The sequence below is a fragment of the Epinephelus moara genome, chromosome 6 (assembly GCF_006386435.1).
Source record: "Epinephelus moara isolate mb chromosome 6, YSFRI_EMoa_1.0, whole genome shotgun sequence".
Taxonomy (NCBI): Eukaryota; Metazoa; Chordata; class Actinopteri; order Perciformes; family Serranidae; genus Epinephelus; species Epinephelus moara.
Window position 1 is genome coordinate 21,195,921 of NC_065511.1, and position 5,792 is coordinate 21,201,712.

The following is a 5,792-nucleotide window of genomic DNA, read 5'->3' on the forward strand; positions in this document are numbered from 1 at the left end:
TTTCTTGATGTGCTGTCAGTTTTGCTTTCACTCCCTTTTGCTGCTATTTCCCAGTAAGAAAACCACACTCTCTATATATTTCTGTTCCTTCCACGTGTAGTTTTGGTGTCTTATTTCACATTTTTACTGAATTGTAGTTCAGAAAATTAATGGCAACTGCACAGAGAGAAGTCCTTGTGTTGGTTGTGGATCAGAACTGTGTAAGCTACCCGATTTCAAAGATACTTGACACAGTGTTTGTGATCTTGTGACAGTTCGTGCAGTCCATAACCATTCCTGTGATTGGTCTAATATTGGTTCTTGCGACCAGTGTTGGGAAGTTTACGTAAAAGTCTTCTGTGGCCAAAAAACATTATTCTCACAGGCTTGCCATTATTAAGATGCCTCTTTTCAGAACACAAATTTTAAATTATACTATCTTATTTAACAGTTACTTCTGATCAAGCAATTTGATTGGACAAGAGGCATTCTATGACTGCTGATAGAGTATAAAGCACTGGCACTATTAACTATGCGTTTTTTAGGGTGTTCTGAACCATTAATTACTTCAACCGTTAATTTGCCTACATTAAGGGTCATCTTAACAAACTTCACTGCAAAGATGAACATGTCTCCACAAATAACATTTAAGTTAAATAATGAACGGCCGTCAGAGGAGGGCGAAAGGAAGTAAAGAAGCCTGGATACTTCACTGCAGATTTCCAGGTATGCTCACATGACATCAGAGGATGTTGCAATGTACTGACTGATCAAGTTGTTCACTCATCGGCACCACACATTTGCCCCTAAAGCAACTGTCAACAGACTCCTATTTCACTGGTTACACAGTAAATGGCAACACATAGTAATGTGTAGACCTAGCTTACTCAGAGTGGCATATTAGTGTGCAGAAATATTTATGTGTTGCTTGGGTAACAATACAGTCCTAGTCCCTTTGCAGAATGATTTGTGTTAGCAAGTGATATTGATCATCTTTGCCCAAACCACATCCATGCTGCTATTCAGTACAACAGCACTTCCTCTTGTGTGATATTGCTTACACAAACTACAGTGTTATTAACAGAGATGTCGGTTTCTGTTTCCTGCCCAGGGAGTACCGATTTAAATTAGCTAATATCTATCTCTGGTACAGCTAAGAAGCTGTGCATTGTCTCTATTAGATAAACCATAAGCAAAAGTTATATATTTTTTAAATTATTCTTCTCACCCTTATAGAGGGGCTGCAGTGTAGATTAGACAAGAAAATGCTTGCTTTAACCTGGAGGTAATCGCGCTGACATTGAAGCCAACATGGAAGTACTAAAAACTGCAGTTCCTCTAATGGCCACCTGAGGCTGGCTCCATAAGCAACCCGCCTGTTTAAATGTTTTTAAGGTTTAAAGTTATGCAAAATGAAAGCATGGCCACAGGATGGGTAGGTGCTGTCCATTGACAAGTTGCTACCACTGCAACAGTATTGATTAGATAGCGTAACTATGGCATTACCCCAGATTTATAATGAAATCACTCTTTGATTGGCAGTTGAGCTAAGTGCGAGAAGAGAAATGGATGTGAGCAAAGTAAACAAATGGCCAGACTACTGCTGTCTGCAGCTATGGAGAGTCCTTTCCTCCCAAGAAGGTGCAAAACATATGTGGTAGTTGGCTGTTGGCTGTAGTCTTTGTGATGGGTTCGGTGCAGATTTTTGGCCGAGACATAGGCAACATGAAACGATGCAAAATTCGGCTTTTGTTGCAGCTACTTTTTTTTATGTCAGTTTGGCAGATCTATCCAGCATTCTATTTGGGCAGAGGGCAATAAAGAAATTTTGAGCCAAAAAAGTAGTAGTGGTTAAGGGGGGGGGGGTTAGGGTGAGGACAGTGTGTCTCCTCCAATGCAGTTGTTAGTCATTCATTCATTTTCTGTAATCACCTATCCTGTCGAACGTCGTGGGGGGGGGGGAGCCTATCCCAGCTGACATTGGGCGAGAGGCAGGGTACATCCTGGACAGGTCGCCAGACTATCGCAGGGCTGACATAGAGACAGACAACCATTCACGCTCACATGGGCAATTTAGAGACACCATTAACCTAACCTGCATGTCTTTGGACTGTGGAAGGAAGCTTTAGGTTAAAGAAAAGATCATGGTTTGGGTTGGTATTAGTATGCTTGTTATGTAACGTCATGTACCTTTGGTAAAAGAACAACATCAACTTCTGGTTCCACACGGGGTTCCTGGGTCAAAGTCCTGTGTTTGTTTGACCCATCCATCCATTCAACCTCCTCCCTACAAGGACCTTGTTGCTCTTCATATTGTGTTGCCTAACTTCCTCTTTTGCTTCCATTGTTATGACTGCGGCCACTAGACATTGCCACCTAACAATAAATGTAAATATGGGTTGTAATGGATATATAAAGAGAACTGGATGCCGCTTTGGAGGTAGGCCTTATCATTGCCATTAAAGTTGCTCAGTGGTGCATGAAGCCAAAAACGTTTAACCGCCATGTATACAATTACCCCATAGGTACTGCATCTGCACTGTGTGGCCCATTGAGCAGGCACACTAGAGACTTCCACCACCTGCCTCCAAACCTGTTTGTATAAAATTACCTGGTCGATCGGTACTGCTTCCGCACTGTGTGGCCCACAGAGCAGGTTCAGTAGGGACTTCCACCAACTGAGATGGACCAACTTAAACGGGGATAAAAATATTAAATCATGCAGCTCCTTTAGATTTTCGGATGTTATCAGACCATTCATTTGTTCATTCATTTTCTATAGCCGCTTATCCTGTTGGGGGTCGTGGGGGCTGGAGCCTATCCCAGCTGACACTGAGCGAGAGGCAGGGTACACCCTGGACAGGTCGCCAGACAGGGCAGACACAGACAACCATTCATGCTCACATTCATACCTCCGACCAATTTAGAGTCACCAGTTAACCTGAACTGCATGTCTTTGGACTGTGAGAGGAAGCCGGAGTACCTGGAGAGAACCCAAGCTGACATGGGGAGAACATGCAAACTCCACACAGAGGGGCTCCCCCACCCCTGAATTTGAACCCTCCGCCCTGGGTTTGAACCAGGAACCCTCTTGCTGCAAGGCAACAATGCTTCGCAGGGGTTGTGACGCTCCGAAAAAATGTATCCACTGATTTACAGGTGTCTCTTTCACCACACAAGTATATGAGGAAAAGCATTTTTGGGCCACATTGCATCATGTGACAGATGTAATACCACTGTTTGACCACTACAAAAATTGACTTCAAAACCCGGGGCACTTCCTGGGGGCCTGGTTGTAATAAGCTGCTTACAAACAACCTATGTGTTCATATTTTGGAGGAGGACAATTTCCATTCTGTGGAGCAACCCATGGGTATCCTCTTGGTCACCAAACTGGCAAGACATCTGTAGGGAATTCAAATTGCAGTTCTGCTGCAGTGGGTGTTTTCTGTGCACAACCCAAACATCAATTCTATTTTTTATTATTGCTAGATTTTGGTAACCTGCCGTGTGGACTCAACATTACAGAAGGTAATACTACAAAAACTAGAACACAAAGAGGAAGCAGTGATGAGTGAGTGAAGGTACATCTGAGGGCCACTCATAAGATTCCTGACTTTGTTGAGTACAGGTTTCGGCAATTGGCAATACACTCTTTGGGCTTAATATCAGCTGTGAAGAAAGCACTGGGCTGAATAATCAAGGGGACATTGAACAAAAGCACTCAGTCTGAGTCATCATTACATAATGTACTTAAAGCACCATGATAGACAAAAAGGTGACTTTCCATTCATACCAATGGATGTATTAAGGAAATCATACTACTACCAAGTTGGTGCCTCATTCATTTCTTGGAAAGTTGCTCACTGGGCACATACACTAAAAAAGTCTCCAGGGCTTTAGAACATGCACACTAGTTTCCTTCTCAAGCCTGGCCGGGTGATAGCATTCGTGGTTGAAACTTCCTTGGGCTGAGTCAGCCTATGTCCTGTGGGGTCCCTGTACATTAGAGCATTAGAGGTAGGCTTCTTTATAATCCTTTAATGGGAAAAATTGCATTGTTACTCATTACACATGAAGGCTCAACATACACACACTCTTACGCACAGGGCCTATAGACATGCATTAGTGGAGAGATGTCAGAGTTGACAGGCTGCCACATAGTCGATGCTTCAAGCAGTTGGAGATATGTTGGTTTGCTCAAGGGCATCTCTGCAGTACCTCTCAAACTACCAAGATCCATACTACAGTCTGTGCGTGATTTCAGCTGGCCACTCTCTGGTTCCTTAGTCAAGCCCCAACAGACTGATATACTATGTGACCCTATCACACTTTTTAAATGTTAATGGGCCCAGTGGATCAAATTCTAAAAATGCAAAGTCATTTTGGCAGGTTTTGACACTCCTTTTCTAATGGTTGTGTATGGGAAAAAGTCTTTTTGGGCCAGTGTGCATCATATGATGCTGCAATACCAAGCAGGGCCACTATGCCAAAACTGCCTCACAATCTACCACTGTTCCCGGGGGCTTTCTTAACCAAACTACACTAAAATTTTTACTTAGTTTTTGAGGGTTTGGGCTTAAGGCATTGGTATGCTTGTAAGATTGTAAAGGAACACCCCCCAACACACAAATACACACACAAACTTTTCCAATGTTGGAATTGTGAAAGTGGCGTCCCCCAGTCTTTGGAACTTTCACAGCCACTTCATGCAACAATTGGTCAAGTGGGGTGAGTTGAGAGAGGCAGGATTCGAGTTTCTCTCCCAAGCTCTCTTTTTTCATTTTCACACAATTACTTCCATCACCTTTTGTGTGTACAAACTAGTATGACACCCTGTGAAGGCCTTTCAAGAGAGTCTGAAAGTGCGTGCTGTTATCTCCATTTAAACAATTGTAGCATGTCGCCCCTCTCTGTTTTCACCAAACTATGCATGTATATGTGGTTTTTTTAATGCAGGAACATACGCTAAAAATAGACACTAGAGTCCTTAATGCCATGTACACAGCTCTGCAGTAGATAAGTTTGCCTTACTGTTCTTTTATTGTTCTGTCACATTCAACATCAGGAACATGCCAGAAAACAGATAAGTAGACAGTAAGAAGCAGCATGGAGGCCAGTGAACGACGTTTGAGTGCTGCTTGCATAGAAAAAAATGGAATTTGTGGCAGCGTGTCATTGCATCATGCCAGAAAAGGTGCAAAAACCGGGGTATCGTATTTCCAATACTGCTGATCAGAGCCGATAGGTGCTGGAGCCAATAAATACCTGTGACTACTCAGGGGTCATTTGTCCCGGAAATGAATGTCAATTGTAACCTTCCCTGCTAAAGACAAAAGCCAGATGTTAGTGGGTGTTACCATTTTGTTTATGGTCCAATGGGAACAAGGCTTATGACAGCAGGGTTTTTGTCTTGCCTACAAGTGTGGCTATTCGGAACAACATTTTCTGTTTTTCCGAATGTCCTACAAACAAGTTTGCTTCAAGCATACCGCGGCCTTTAACATATGACCCTGCAGAGACCTCTTCTTTAAGGTAGGCTACCTTTGGTGACATGTTGGAAGTGCAGCCACAGTTGAGGGGTTATTTAGTTGTTTTGTATTGTTAACTGTTTGAGGTAGTGCAGGGGCACTACTGCATTGCGGGGTCATTAGAACTTCTGAAATGTGTGGTGGGGGGGAGGGGGCCTTCTTCAGCCTTATGTCTGTGCTTAGTTTTGACTGTAGTGAGTAACTACACATGAGGTAATAAGTCATGTATTCATACACATTAAAGGGAGATTTTGGGAGTCAGCCCTGATATCAAGAATACAG